The 16,809-nt window shown below is 33.4% G+C and overlaps 1 long non-coding RNA gene across 1 annotated transcript in view; it reads left to right on the forward strand.

The window, feature by feature from the left end:
• LOC135265862 (uncharacterized) overlaps nt 1–16,081 on the forward strand; it is a 68,540-nt gene extending 52,459 nt beyond the window's left edge. The window contains exons 3-4 of the long non-coding RNA XR_010333710.1: nt 8,762–9,018; nt 14,888–16,081. This is a non-coding gene — a long non-coding RNA (uncharacterized LOC135265862). The remainder of the gene's footprint in view (nt 1–8,761; nt 9,019–14,887) is intronic.
• The last annotated feature ends 728 nt before the right edge of the window (nt 16,082–16,809 follow it).

A 16,809-nucleotide genomic window follows, 5' to 3' on the forward strand; every position in this document is an offset into this window, starting at 1 on the left:
AAAAATATGAAAGGATTAACGCTTCGAACACACAAGGCGGGTCTGCTAAAAGTACATTTTAATTTTTAATTAATTATAAATGTTTTCTCTATGCATGTAAATTTTTCAGATTTTTCTTTAATTTTTTATAAGTTACATTATTTCAATTGAAAAATTAGAGAAATAAAGTTCATCAAAGGCGAAACTATTCAAAATTTATGGTGCTATTCTTTAACTTCTCTTACTATGTTATTGCTCTATTACTGTAAAAATTACAGCTCTTATTTAAATTGGGATTCCGTAAACTCTTTTACCCTCTGTTAGCAATACTTCTACAGTTCTTCAATACTTCTACATCCTCTGTTAAATAACAGCGGCAAAAATCTCGCAATAAACTAACAGTGACAGTGGCAGAAAATGAATTTTTGCGATGTTTTACGAAATTTAACAATAGTTTGTATTATATGACCTTTGGTTTTTGAAGTGTTAGGAAAAGAAGAAAAGGAATAAGAGCGAACTTAGAAAAAATCTACTGTTAAGATTTATAATGTTGCAAAGAAAATCTGTGGCAATAAACACCACTTAAAAATCGACAGGAACGTGAAATTTGTATAAATAAAAAAATTAGCACTGTGTACCCTTCATTTCATTATTTATTTTATTAATTAATAATTAGTTAATATTTACTTATTAGTTATTATTTATTATTTATTTTATTCCGTGAAAATAATATATGATTTTTAAATTTGTATTATTTATTACAAACTACATTTCGGGTCTTTCAAAAATTAATTATTTTTTTTGTTCTGTATTTCTTCCTTGCGTACAAGTTCCCTCCAGCACAGAATAAAATAATTTGAATTCAATCATTTAATCCGACACGAAATTCCACAGAAATGATTGTTCTAGTACAAGAAATTTGATTTTCTTCCAAAAAACAAAGATATTCTTCGTTCTGTTCTGCACTCGTTCCTTGCATTTGCTTTCTGGTTACGTTTTTGAAACTTTTTGAGATAACAAGCTCAAAATAATAATTATATGAAAAATTCTTGACGAGTTTTCTAACTGTTAGGCACGCGTAAACAATTTTTGCAACTTTTTTCTTTTAAAATTCCTCAATTCTAGCTACTTCAATTCTCTGTTCAATTATCCGTGTTTTTATATTAGTTGCTATCCCCATTTTAGGGACTAAAATGAAACGGAAAGGGCCAGGATATTTAAAATGTTCAATCACGGTTAAAACAATAAGTAAAAAAGTAAAAGCAGTAATTGTTTATGGATTTTTTTGGCGTCGCCGTTCCTGCAAGCCCTCCGTGTTGTTTGGCGCCATTTCGAAGAGTTTTATGGTGTTCGCGAACGTGAAATAATTCCGTGATAAATTTTATGGCAGCAAAGCACAATGTTTATTTTATTTACAGATCCGCGAAATGATTTTGTGGCTTTCTCGCGTCCCTCCCTCGGGAAGTTTGCTCAAATTCAGATTTGTTTGCTTCCAGTCCTCTGCGACATGTGTTACTGCATCTAAGGCGTAAAGTTCCCCTTCTTGGCATTAAGATGATATTAGAGCCGGAATCTCGATTGAAATAACTTTTATAAAACGTTTTGCGCGACTGTAAATCAGGGCTTCGGCTGGAATTAGTTTCGAGGGATGTAGATTGCAGATGTGTCTGCAGGGAAAGTTCAACAATTTCGGGATATTTACATTTAATTTATTTTTCATGAATATTTAAATGCGGCCGTCGCTGATTGTCGGAATTTCGCAACGGAGTTATGGGGGATTGTAGGCGTCGTGGAAGTATTTTGTTGTTTGTTTTGTCGACGGTTGTATTTGCATTTAGAGTAGGTACAAACTTTCTGACAACAAATTCAGCTCGGGGATCTCATTCCAAACTTTTAAATTCATTGGATGGCTTTTCTGTTTGTTCCGAAAAATTTTAACGCCACTCGTATGTCTCCCAAACGCCCCGAAGAACCGACTTAACATAAATTAAAAAGGAAATTTCCCCGTGCGATAGATCGCCACGACGTGGAAATAGCCTCGTTCGGATTCTTCCGATTGAAATTGGAATTCGCGCAATATTTCCAGCTTCGGGATAAAACTACGTGTGAATTTCAGCGAAAATTATCAAAGTTATGGCCAGGCAACGACTCCAAAACGGCGCTGCCCGCAACCGTCTTTTTGTCTCCGCGCAGTGAATAAAAATTTTACGAGCGACTTCTTGTCATTACTGTATCATCATCGCCTTTTCTTAGTGAGTGTACACCGGAATAAGGAAGCAGGAAACTGGAAGGACCCCGCTGTAGGGCAGCAGTCCTCGGTTCGAGGAAATTGCTCCATAAATCCCCGCGTCGCAAGTATCTGCTAGCCCCAGACTCGCTATTTTTATTATAATTCGAAACTTGTAACAATGGCGAGTTTTTCCCCTTTGTTCTCGAGCATTTTAATGACAAGTGAGCCGTTTTCGCATTCATTAAAGCGTGTAGAGTGTGCGCCATTAGATCGCTCTCGTACATTTTCTAAACCGCAGCAATATAGCGAGAACAAGATCCTTGAGCTAACCGAAGTTTGCAAACTTATATCAGCTGGATGCAGGCGCACCCACGCCATGTTTCAACCAGCCGACTCTAATTAAACAACCGTTTTAATTAACACACTAAATTATATCTTAAATGAAATTCCAGTATCGTTTATCTCGCTACGAGGAGAACTTATCTAATCTTGCTACCGCATTAAGCAACCGGCTCCAAACCCCGACACCCACAGAAAATACACACAAAAATTACACAATCCCCAAACTAAAAACAAGAGCAGAATTCACTATGTATTATTTCAAAACTCCTAAACTTCTACAAGACAGAAAAGTGAATTAAAAATTTAAACTTAACTAATTCGCATTAAATTGCTATTTACTAATTTACTTGATCGGCAAATATCACACTTGATTAATACAGTTACACCAACCCATGCTTTTTATAAAATTTGTTATTATGCTTGACACCAAACTCTAAAATATTGTGATGAATGCTTATTATAATATTGAAAACCGTTTCTCTGTATCTGCTCTCTGACTGAAGTTATTTAGATTTAAAGTCGCAATTATGACGTCATAACCGCCTTTCTAGCATTTGGTCCAATTCTAAGATCAAATGGTTGATCAAGTGACACTTACAGAATTTACCAAAACTTGACAAGACAGTTCAAGACAAACTTTAGAGCAGAAAAAGTAGTTAATTTTTGATTTTGTGGAAGATGTGTGAACAATGTTCGAATATCTGTCAAGTATTTGGTGACAGAGAAGGTTCAGTAATAAAAGGATCCTGTGATGAGAGGCAGTTGTAACATCATGATTTCTTTTTTTCTAAGCGATTACCTCGTTTATTTCTTATCAGAGAAAATTTTGAAAAGTACCTATTGGTATTAGAACGAACGATATTTTCAAATTTCGTTAAAAAATCAAACAGGAAAGTTGTCAATGCCTTTAAATGAAACTGCAAAAACTTTTATAGAAGCAGACCATTAACATTACGTGTTTGTCTAATTCTAATACCTTCCCAATATTCTGTACAAGATCAATCTGCCTCAATATCTTCTTAGTTCATTACTGTATTTTAAAAACTAATAGTCGTAACAGAAATTAGAATACTTATTTTATTTTTTTCTCTATTTTAAAAAAACTGTAGAAAAAGTCTAAAAATTTACGTGTACAGAGAATAAATAAAGTATTCCATAAAATAAATGCAGGTTTTTGTGAATTAGATACAAATTATTCGTTTTGACATACAGGGTGATTCACATAACTTTACGAGGCCTGCGCTTAATGTACGCACACATTTAGTTATTTAAATTTTGAGATTACAGGAGTTGTGAGATTAATTACTGTTTTCCTCAAACAATTATCAAAAGACGGCATAAATTTATAAAAAAAAATTGTGAATTTTTGAAGAGATGTACAAACTAAAGAAGACTATCGAATTCTAATTTTAATCGAGTTCGTATCGAAATACCGTATATTGTTTGTGGCATTTTACAAACTCAGACCTCATAAAATTATGTGAAACGTCCTGTACAACAAAAAATACTTTTAACAGACCCACCCTGTATAAGTAAGTAGATATACGTATTTAAGGGCGATTTTTTATAAAAAAACTTCAAACTACATTTAAAATAAAATTTCAAATTTCTTAACAAAAATTTGCACATTATTTAAAGCCTTTAAAAGAACTTGCAAACTATTTTAGTAAATTTAGTAATTGTTTTCATTGCTTTGGTTCCGGTTTGGCAGACACACCTCAGATCATAGAATCAGCAACACCAAAAAAGTAAGAAAAATCAAAAAATTAAAATCCGTTTAAAAATTATGACTTCCGACCGTTCAAAGTTGATTTCTAAATGCGTCATTCATTTCGTGGTCGACTTAAGAAATAATTTGCAAAATATATATGTTCTGCAAAATTGACGAAATTAATTATAGTAAATAAACTGATAGTTGAGCATTTACGAAATTTTATTAGAAGGTTCTATTAGTGGGTTATTTTTGCTTAGTGGGGAGAAATTCGCTAAACTGATTAACTTTTTTGACAAACGGCTCATTTGCGCGCGAATCTGGCAATTGCGCCCCATCTCAATCCATTCTGGTGCGGCTTTCAGTGAAAATTTCTTTGTGAAAGTTTCAGAACGTCTGGTTTAATAACGGCAACGAGACATCTCGCACCCTAACCGCACTCAGCTCGTCTCAAATTACATTTACACAGCATGGAATGGATACAATTATTTTATACTCTGATTCGATGTTCTTAATTGGCGCTTAAACCATTTAAGGGCATGTGTTTCGTCTCGCAATGTTGTTGATTATGGCGCCGCAAGACTTCCAGATAACCCCATTTCGATACTAACAAATATTCACAGGGAGGACATAATAAAATGTCAAGCATAACGACCTATTCTCGGCGATAAATTCGCTTATCGCTCGAATCTCGCCGGAGTGGTGCAGCTTTGTTCGAGCCGTCGAGGTTTACATTAATTAAAATACCATACCGAGATGAATAAAATTAATAGAAACGGCAATAAGTGCACTGAAGAGGAATGTATTGTCAACACGAGTCGGATGGCGGTTTGCGGTCTGGGTCGGGGCGCAATAAATTTAAATACCCGCCGTATGATGACATTTTCGTGGAGTACCTATGGGAACTTTTTTAACATTTATGAGTGTAACCTGGGGTCGCATGTGGAGAGATGTGACACCGATGAGGTCTGGAATGGCCTATAAAAAAGAACGGCTCATTCGATATACTAGAGGGGATCAATATAATCGATAAACGAGATATCAAAACGTGTTTTATAACCGTTTGTGGGCAGATTTTACATCAGTAATGGCATCAGTACAGCGCTGATAGCTCATAAAACCCATTGTTACTAAATATATAACCAATTTAAAGTAATAACTTGCAATACCAACAAACCGTATTTAGATAGCGGAAAATTTTACAATGCAAACACCCCTCGAAACCGGGCCGCGTTTAATTAGAAAACTCTCCCCATCACGGCTTAAATCTTTATTAAACTTATTTGAGTTATGGGCCCGAAGATACGAAGGTAGCAATAAAATTGAAATTCAAATATGCAAATCTCCGCCTTGAGAGGGACAAGGATTGCGGAATTTCCATAGAAAGGCTCCTCTCACGTTTTGAAGGCTTATATAAAGCTGTAAATTTATTAGTGCGCAAATCCCGTTAAAGTGTTCAGTTTAAGCAGGATTAACACTCCATTTGGGCACTGCATGATGGCGGTTCCATCCACTATTAAAACTATATTTCGCGCCGGCGACTGATTCCTGTACCGTTTCCCGCAGGATCAGGCGCGGATGATTAGTAATAAAAATGTAAGGATTTCGCAGATGGTTTTTCTGCAATCATGTTCGTCATAAGGCGCGCTCTAATCCCCACGTGCTTGCGGCGCCTCGTAACGGCAGATAAAACTCATATGAATGGCGAACAGTCGAGAACAAATATTACAAGTCGCATGAGTTGAGTTCCTTACGTGCAAGGAATAGGCGGGATGGGACAAGATGGAAAGCGCAATTCCAGGCGGCCATTAACCTAACTTCAGGCTCGCATAGCTGAGCAGACTAGTTTTCCTTCTCTTCCCTTTTCCCGTGCTCTACCCTCGTACACTTTTTTGCACAGGGCAGGACTCCGCAAAATCGCAAACAAACACAAACCGCAAAAAAACAAAAAATTACCTCGACCACAGCGCAGTCAGGCTGGAAAACGATGCACATTCACCCCCTTTAAAATTTTCAAAAAACATCACTCATTCATTTAAATTATCAAAAAAAATTGGAAAAAACAAAATACTTATTTGATCTAATATTTTACGTAGAACAAAGCACTCTCTCACATTTGTTGTAAAAAAAGTATTTTTTATTTTTCTAATTCATAAATTAATAGTACGGATATCTAAAAGCTAGGATAGGAAACAACGTACAAATAAAGGTTCCCGTCTTCGATAGTTTCGGTAATGTCGCCAGAGAGCGCAGTTGTTCCATTACCGCCTAAGTTTTCAGCGCAATCAGTTTGAAAAAATATTTGTATAACGAGTAACACATAGCAAATAAAAATTAAAGATAGATAGAGCATTAAATTCACAATAGTAACACATAGACATAATGCGAAAATTTTATCCTGAATTATATTTAAAAAAAATTCAAACTGTTCAAATCTGCACTCTGTCCCAAATTTTTCAAAACGCTGCCAATACGGTTACAGACGTAAGAAAAATGTTAAGATGAAAGTTGTAGAGGATTAAATTTCCTTCACAAAGTCTAAAAAACCGTTTCTCTATCTTCAACCATTTAGACTCCAAAGTCAGTCAAGCAATGGATTTGCTTCATTTTTGAAAAGTGTTATTTTAACAACTATTATTAACTTTTACTAATTTTTTGGTCAAACTCCAGGTGACAAAGAGCTAACGTTGGATAAAGACAATATTTCCAAGGCTATCAAAATTTTATTAGTTCGATAATTTTTTAAAATAAGTCAGAAAGTCTTTAAAATATAAAATTTTACTCTTCCTGCGTATAAAAAAAATAAGTTAGCCAGCTAGCCTTGAGGTAGAAATTTTATAAACTTCTAACATGACAGAATTTAAATAATACTTTTAGGCATATAAATAGTTTTTATTAGATTTAACTGTATACATACTTTTTAGCGGCCCTGTATAAGAGTAATACGGACTGAGTCAAAAAAACTGATTCTGTTATTTGACGTACAACCCAAAAAGATTGAATTATTGTTAACTGGAAGCGAATTCCATTCGTATCATTTAAAATTTAAATTTAGTATTGCCAACAGACAAAGTATTTCTGGATAAGTCTGTATTATAATATCTAATAATAATAATAATAATGAATATTTATCCAAATAGACATTTTTAACTATTCTTTGGGGGAAATTGTTCCAAAAAACTAAACAAAGTCATCCTGTTTTTCCGAGAGTATACCATTCGGAACTTTTTTGTGAAAGGGTTTTTTGAAAGTAGTCGTTTTTCGAAATCTTTAAGTTAAGTAAATATGGCCTAATTTTTGTTAATGTGTATTGCTTGAGCTTAGAATTATAGTTTCTTATTAGTATAAAGTTTGATGCCCTAAGTTCGGAAAAAATATAGAAAAAATTCATCACGTCATGTTTCCGAAATATTTAATTTATAATACCTACCAAAATTATTATTTATCCAATTTTTTTTTCTCGACTGAAAATATATACTTATTTTTTTAAAGGGCAGTATAGTTCTCCGTAATTAATGGTAATGTTATATCGTTATTAACTTATTAATCGCTTTCGAAAAATTTAAAATATCTGATATCGTTTTACCTACGTGTTGCAAAAGTTTAAAAAAATCTTAGAGCCGATTTATAAAAATCTGATTAAAATTAATAGTTAGTTAATAGTTGACAACGCGAATAAACCAATAAAATTGCTTCAAATTGGTCACGTGATCAGTTAATCACGCATTTAATTACGGATTAAATCAATAACGTTCGGAAAACCACTCATATCCTTATGATGATGACACCATTTCGTTGATTTTATATAGTTGAAAGTAAATATTTTCCCGGCGCATCCACCAAATTCGACGCATTGTCTCAGGCCCTCCCAAAGTTGCATACAAATGTGGTGCATTCGTGATCCTGCGATTTCGCAGAGACGGATTTGTGCATTCACTATCCCGGCGCATCCACCAAATTCGCTCGTCTGTAATCCTCCCGTCTAAGCTTTGCCTCGTCTGAATTGCTGGAAATTCGGCCCTGTGAAGCTGCTATCTCGCAGGCACAGACAATATCTCTTAGCGGATCGAGTTTCGCTTCACTTCCCAATCCTGGGCCTTATCCGCGCGAGTTGGGAATTGCAGCTCTAGCAAAAGGCTTAGGCCACGGATACACCTCGCCCGTACACTTCATTTAACACAGATAAGTACCGTCTCGACCCCCGTTTCGTCCCATCACACCAGCAATTGTCACGCGAAATGTTGATCGCAGAGTGCGTGCGAATTTAGCTGGCGATAATGAAGATCAAAACACAACAACTTCTACGGTCATTTAGATTTAACTTCGCTAATGTTATGGCGGCATTAAGGCGAAAAATTAACAGAGGGGCGGCTTACATATTCATACGGTGGAACACTAAAACAGTAGTTTTTGTCCTTTTTTCGGTGAAAAAAGAGCATCCCCTAGTCATTATCAGTCGGACATTCCCTTTGCAATTAATAGGAAAATATTGTTTCCAGTCGACAAGCTCCGCTCTATAATCACGAAAAGGGGTGGACACGGACGCAGACAACTAGATCGTCCGGCATTTATGCGAGGGTTGTATTTGTTCAAGCGATAAAGGGTGATGGACGGGTATGTCCTCACATAACCACACATCCAGAGGCCTTGTGTGAGAGATCGACCGGAACCTAGCATATAATCATATATCGCCGAAGATTGGACGTTGGATTACGCAAGGGGAGGATTCTACCCAATTTGAATTTTAATTTACAGGGTGAGTAAAGCGTTTAAATTTACTGGAGCCATTTTAAACGAGGGTGGGAAGGGACGGTCATTGTGCTACACGAAGAGATACTCCGCAAAAAGTTATGATTAAATTCCATCATCGGGCAACGAACTATTACACCCCGAAACACATCGCCAACATAAAAATAAATAATAACGCCCCTAATAATAAAAACAAACCATAACGTATGGCAAAGTCTAGCCGAAATCCATTCGACCCAACGCCGAAAAATAAAAGTCAAAATAACAATTAAGAATTATTTGTATTGTACGCAAAATTTATTAGAGACAAATAATTACTTTGAGTAAGATATTTTATCAATCTTATTAAAAAAAACACTTCGGTAAAATGCGACGGTGTTTTTATAGTTTTGAAACAGCTAATACGTACTTCAAATATTTTAGGAAAAACTTATTTAAGCTAAAAATAAATCTGCAGCAGCTATTTTAAATCTTCTGCAATTTTTATCTACTTACTTAACGATTTTTTAGTAAGTCACCTTGGATAATTCAAAAAATAAATAAAGGAATTTTTTTTTAATTTTTTTTTGACAAGAGGACAACTTTTACTGTATTTTTGGCACTTATAGCTCTTACCCCTTCAAAATTTTAAATAGTAAATATCTATGCATACAACTAACCCCCTCTCGTGAAGTGAAAGGTATTTTGTTCAGGAATTCAGCTGTTTATTTTTTTGAGATTTATTTAGCTTTTAATAAACGACTTTCATTATAAGCAGAAAAAGATACCTAATGGGGAAGATTTGAAAAGTTAGATAATTTAGAACAATAAATTATCAAAAGACTAAAATTTCTGGAAACAAAATATAAGGCCAGGGTCTGAAATTTGGATACTACATGGAAAAAAATAATAATCATATTGAACACCTCCTGTAGATCAGTTTTTTGAGTTCCGACTCAAGAAGTATTTTATAAATAAATGTCAATCTTATTTTAATTTAAAAATAATTAGGCAGATTTGTTGTTTTTATTTTATGAAATAATAGTATATCATTATACGAGTTTTATAAGACGTTCCATTGGGGAACGAATGGTTTTGGAGCACGACGAAGGAGTGACTAAAAGGAGTTGCATAAAAGTTCTCTTTGAGAAACAACTTTCAGTTTCACAATGAACAATTTGTGAAAACAAAGTAGAAAAAAAATAAATAAAATAAATATCAAATTGTAAAAAAAATTCTCTATCTATAATTAAAAAAAACATAAAATTTTTAAAGGGTTGTTGATTTCGATTATTAAAAGTACACTAAAAAGTGTCCACATGTCAATGAAAATTGACCTATCTTGGGAATTTCTTTTAAGTGGCTCGTTTAAAAAAAATACCGAATGTTCATTTGCATAGAAAATCTCAAAATTATCGATACCTACATTTCTGAGGAAGTTGTTGTTCGTTCGTAATTTTTTGGTATTGTCGTTGCGTTGGGAAGGTGTTGGGTCCCATTCGAAGGTGTTTTATATTTATGTTAAGTGCAGCAGTAAAAGCTACACCCATAATAAAATCCCCAGCTACCGAAACCACTTGCACTAAAGATATTAAAAATTACGAGCAGTAAAGCTAATTTCGCTCCATAAAATCCATGTTATGGGTCCCAGAGCATAAAGTATCACGCCTTCTGTTTTTGAAAAATGTGTCAACAGCAATCAATTTTACGACAGATCCTTATTAACAGTTACGATCGTTTTACGAGTCGTAAAAGTCATGGTTTTGTCAGTGTTGGGTCGTTGGCAGCCGTCGGCCCTTCTGGGTCTGTTTGTTAAAGCGAGTAAAATGAACTCGGACTCGTATATCAGATGGTTTATCGTTTTGTTTTCGTTTCTCATTGCAGTTTGCACAAGTCGTCGGGCGCCCGGAAAAACCGGAGAAAAGCGTCATATAATATCCGACTTAGGAATATTTCGCGAAAACGGGCAAGTAAGCTCATTTCGGCAGACAGTTATATGTGTGAGTTAAAGCGTTTCTTTTCGTTTTACTTTGCCGCTTATCTTGCCACTAAATTTCTGATTTTAATGGAAGTTGGGGCAGTTGAGCGGGTATGAACGCGCGGTGTACGCGCCAAAAGCTGTGCTTAAGTTTTATGCCCCCTTTTTAAATTAGGTCTATTGTTATTGGCCGTTTAAAGCAATCTTGCCAGCCTGAGGAATATTAAGCGTTTCGGATAGATTATACTTTAAACGCCGAGGGGAAAATTTCATTCCAAACTTCAACAAACCATACACGTCAATATCACCCCCAAACTCTCGAAAAACAACCCGAGATAGTTCTCATTTTAAAATTTACATTTTTTTTGTTGGGTTACTTTTTCTTAACTCTTTTGGTTCCGCGGTGCGGTTTGGCCAATGGAGCGCGACCCATGGCGGCCCATGCAGCGTGTGACCTCCGAACAGGTAAAACCTCTTTCTGGGCAATCCATAATCAAGTAGATTAACACATTTCATTCCCATGGCAGCGTACGCAGAAGGTATCTCTAATAGAAACATTAATCTATGAAACCAGTTCTTGTAAACAAACTTGGTCGGCCATAGCTGGATATCTCAATCTCTTTGTTCGAGGAGCTCGTAACTCATTTCGGGGGGTCCAGCGAGAAGAATTCCAAAGCCATCGAGAACGTTCATCATTTCTTTTATTTAGTTTCTTTCGGTGGGGAGATTTAAGCGGCACTGTTTCGGACGCGTTATTAGACTGATCCATTAAAAAGGGCCTGTGTGCCGGCGCGGTCACATTCTGAGCGCTTGCCGACTGTGAGGAAACTGATAAATCAGCACCGAACTCAATTTAGCGAAACGAAAGACGGCTTTTTTAAATGATGAAGTCGATGGCTTGTGAGAAATACAGAGGTTCGATCCACAGGTGTATCTTGCTAATTTATAGCGCGGTTCTGCCATTTGCATAATAATTGAGGTTTGCATTTTTATTGTGTGTTTAGATGGAATAAAGTTATAAGAATGGCGTTTACGATAATGAGCAGCATTATCATAAACGAAATGGAATTATATTAAATGTCGCTATACGTTATCTCGGAGGTAGTAATACCATCAACAGATTTGGTTTTTGTTGGTGGTTATTCGGGTCAACCAACGAACTGGTGACACTAATTCCTGAACGGTTTCTAATTCGTGCCATAAATAACGGAGAGTGGAAACTAAATTGCATTTCCGGAAAAACAGTTAGAGTTTACTTGACGTAAAATGCACTTTTCAGCTCCTACCGAGCACAAGATTGCTAAACATCTGTCGTTTCCGTAATTTCAACACTTTCTCATACATGTATTTTATTTTTAACAAGATGTTGCTTAAATTGGCACCACGATATTCACCTACTTTAAAAACGGGAAAGCAAAAATAAAACTTTCACTCTCATTTCAGTAACAACTAAGTAAATTTGATTCAACAATTATTATTTTCTCGTTTCATTTTGCTCATAATGATCAAGTTTTGCAACAATAGTAAATTCCAACCAAAAGTTTAGAGGTATAGAAACAACTGTTTATAGCCGCTAATTTTACAATCGTCGGATAACTTTATCATGGGGCTAAATTTCAAATAACACATTGTTAGAACAGTTATGACTATAGTAATTAATAATTATACGATGAATAACTTATCCGGAGTTAATCTGAGAATTGTAAAATCCAGGTTTAACTTAATCATCAATAAAGAAAGGACACCTTAACATTTTCAAATCTACTAATCATTACGAAATTCTGTAAAAAAATTGCTAAAGAGATTATACATTGTATATTTTTGCAGCATGTTTTTGTCGAACATATGCGAAACTTTCAGGAAATAAATAAATAATATAAATAATATAAATAATATAAATAAAATAAATAAAATAAATAAAATAAATAAATAAAATAAATAAAATAAATAAAATAAATAAAATAAATAAAATAAATAACATAAATAACATAAATAACATAAATAACATAAATAAAATAAATAAAATAAATAAAATAAATAAAACAAATAAAACAAAAAATAATTCTAATTTTGAAAATTTGTTCTTAGAAGCTAATTCAGAAAGCCTTTTTAAAGTATCAATTTCTTAATGAAGGCAGTTTCTTATAAGTTACACAGTTACAAAAAAAAGTTTGTGTTTGGGTTAAAATTATATTAAAATGTGATATAGTAGGTGCAAAGATTGATACAATATTTTTTATTGTGTTTTTGTTTAAGTACGATTTATACGGATAAAAGTCAAAGATTTTTTTTCAAAGTAAAAATATTGTAAAGTAAACGTTTTGATATAGGTTCCTTAGTTTTAAAATTTCAAAAGAAATAAATGTAAATAAACTTTCAAAGCATAAATAAATAAATAAATAAAACTATAAAAAAATAATAGAAATATTTTTTATTGCCATTTTCATATGTTCATAAGATAAAAAATTGTTAACGTTATTCAAAATGCAAAAATAAATAATCTAATAAATTCTGTAATTTTATAACCAGAAACATTAGATTTTTAAGTTATTGTTACAAAACTTAGAACAAGTTTATAGAAAGCTTCATTAAATTTTAATTCGTTGTTAAAAGTTAACAACGCAAATAGACCAATGAAATTGGTTCAATTTGGTCACGTGGTCAGTTAATCACGCATTTAATTGCAGATTAAATTAATGGCGCTTCTAGAAACTGGTCCTTAGAGCCGGTTTATAGAAAGCTGTATTAAAATTTAACACGTTTGAAAAGTTAACAAGGCGAATAGACCAATCAAAATGCTTCAAATTGGTCACCTGATCATTTAATTACGCATTTAATCACAGATTAAATTAATAAAGGTTCTATAAACCGGTCCATAGTGTTTCAGGAAAAAAAGAATGGATTTGTTCTTATGCTCTTTGATTTAGATATTAGGTCTTAAAATTTCTAGATTCATGACGTTGTATAATTTAATCTTCATTTTCCATTTATTTTTCGATTTGCTAATCAATCTTACATACTTTCCTTTCATAAGTTTTATTATTAAATAAATAAATGGTGTTTTATTTGAGAACGAATTTGGATAATACTAAGTCTGTTTAAAAGTTGTCGTCGTTGAACCAAGGACGTAGATACAGACGATGAATTTTCTATAGATCGCGATTAAATCATTAACATCATTTCAAACTAATAAAATGGTTTATTTGCAAGATAAAAGTTAGTTCCAACTAGTAATAATTAAATTCAATTTATGTTAAATGGCTTATCAACAAACGTAACTAGAGAAAATCAAGATTTCTTGGCAAGAAATACCGATTTTTGATCACTGTTTCTTTCCTGATTTGAAACTGTTATTTTAAGTTTTATATTTTATTAATCCGTGACAATACGAAGACTAGAACTAGGACGTTTCTTTTAAGTTTCGAAAAACACTAATTACAAACAAAACAGAATAGCTGAATATGTTATAATTCTCTACATTCAAAAATTATTTAATGCTTTAAGTTTTAAGCAATGACTTAAAACTTATCAGTTTTGTGTTCTGCTTGTGATTTATTGGTGTATAGATCGTGGACGAATCCTGTCTTCCAAAGAAAACTATAAATATATAAAAAAAACTATAAAACGACATAAAGTGCAAAATCTTTCATTGACATTGCAATTTAATTTTTTCGCATTATCGATACAATCTAAGCAGAGATTTTGTAAACAGTGAATTTATTTTTGAATCTTTCTTGTAGGAATTTTTTGTGTAATTATTTATTAAAAGGAAATAGGAAAAGACGGTCGTAACTTTTGTCTTAAAATTTCTGGTAATGGGTACATAATAGTGATTAAATTGTGAAAATTCTTGGCGGGGTTGTTGTTGCCCTCCGCGTATGAATTTATGTATGAAAGGAGTAAAAGCAATCTATTTCAGGTCTACCCCGGCGCGGGTGTAGGAGTCCTCCAGCGGCCCTCCGTCACTGTCCGAAAAAGCCGTTAAGGAAACAAGAACAATACCCGTAGCAGGAGCGATGCATCGCAGGGGATTCCGCAGTAATGGGAATGCTGGAAATAAGAAGAATGCGTATCTGGGTCTTAAAGCATCCGCGGCCGCCTCCTGCAGCTCGCGGATTGGCGGAGAAACTCCCATTGCCATGGCAACGAGGAGGAACATGCTGGAGACCTTCGGCTGCACCAGCTTGATTCATCGCCACCTTGAGATGTTTTAATGTTGCCTTTATTCAAATTAATGGTTTCGAATATTTTATAAGATTAAAATTCCGCCGGATCGTATCTCTTTTAAATTGGTCTGGATGCCTCCGTCGTAGTCGTCGTCGTCCTACCGATGCATGCAAGACAAACATGCCAACGATTCGATACCATCTTGTTTACGATGCAGATATTTGAATTACCCAGACGTTGCAAGCAAAGACGTCAACGCTACTACAGAGTAATTAACAATCACAAGAAACCGACAAATAAAATAAAATTTCAACAAAAAATTATTAGTAATTTTAAATTAGTTGTTTCGTTTTTATTTATGGTAGGAGATGGAAGGTCTCTATTTTTCATTATAGATGACTATCTCCCTGTCAGTGCTTTTAAGATATGTGATCAGGCTTACGTTTTAATTAACTTTAGACTAGGACTAGACAAAATCTGTAAAAATTCAGTAATTGGGTGGGTAGAGGCAATATTTTGTAATATTTTATGTTTCCACTTTAATTTTTTATTTCAATATATTGTAGATAGAGTTTGTAATTCCTGTACATTAGTGCATAGAAAAATTCTTGAGATACCTATTTTATACATGTGTTCGCTAGATTATCGTTGTAAATGTCACAAAAAGACCCGATGAGACTAATAACTTTTATTATCGAATCTTAGTTTTAGTGCTTTTAAGACATATCAAAGGACAATCTATAAAACTAGTCCATTGTGAAAAAATATTTAGTTTTATCTTTTTTTTAACCAATTGACATGATTGTAAAAGTGGGATTAATTCAAACACGATGTATATATAAATACGCCAAAGTCGCATTTTCACTCAAAATTCGCTGTTATAAATTAGTCATGCGCTTCAAAAAAATAATAGCAAATGTAATTGGCACACTTTCAATCAGAGATCTTAGCGTCTTTATAGTCTTGAAACAGCTTATAGATCACACACACGCTCTAGCCTATTTTAATATAAAAATAATTCTAACTATTGTACCTAATATTAATATAATAAGATTAAGATTTGACTGATATTTTTGTGAACTATTAGTAAAAAAGCTAAAAAAATGACCAGTGCTGTTACTTAGCTTAGACAATATGTTTATTGTTTACTACAAAAAATCTGAAATTTTCTCTACATAATTTTTGAAATAATTAACTGCTCCACAGAAAGAATTAATCTTGCAATTATTATTTTTAATCCAGTTTGGTTGGATTTACAGTAGTTTTCTTTCTTTCAATATGCTGAAATAATTCGTAGAAAAAAAAAACTTGTGTAGCTCATTGACAATTCAACCTAGGTTTCTGTCCTATACTGACCTTATTTTTAATCTTAATTTTTATTAACCCCTTTTTAACACAACCACATTACTTGATTGTTGAATCAAAAGTTGTTTAAAAAATTAAAAAATATGTTTTTTCATTTCCTCAAAATCCAATTACTAATGATAGTAAAATTACTGTTATAAGAAAGAGAGCTTATTCAAAAATTACTGTCAAGATTGTTAGTTAATCCCATTCAAAAAATAGAAACGAAAAACTATGTGACTTAATTACATTAAAAAATATTTAATTTCCTAAAAAAAAACAAAGTTTAATTAGACACTCCCTAATTCAGTTCTTTTTCTGTATTTAGCT

Source organism: Tribolium castaneum, chromosome 4 (genome assembly GCF_031307605.1).
Source record: "Tribolium castaneum strain GA2 chromosome 4, icTriCast1.1, whole genome shotgun sequence".
NCBI classification, from domain to species: Eukaryota; Metazoa; Arthropoda; class Insecta; order Coleoptera; family Tenebrionidae; genus Tribolium; species Tribolium castaneum.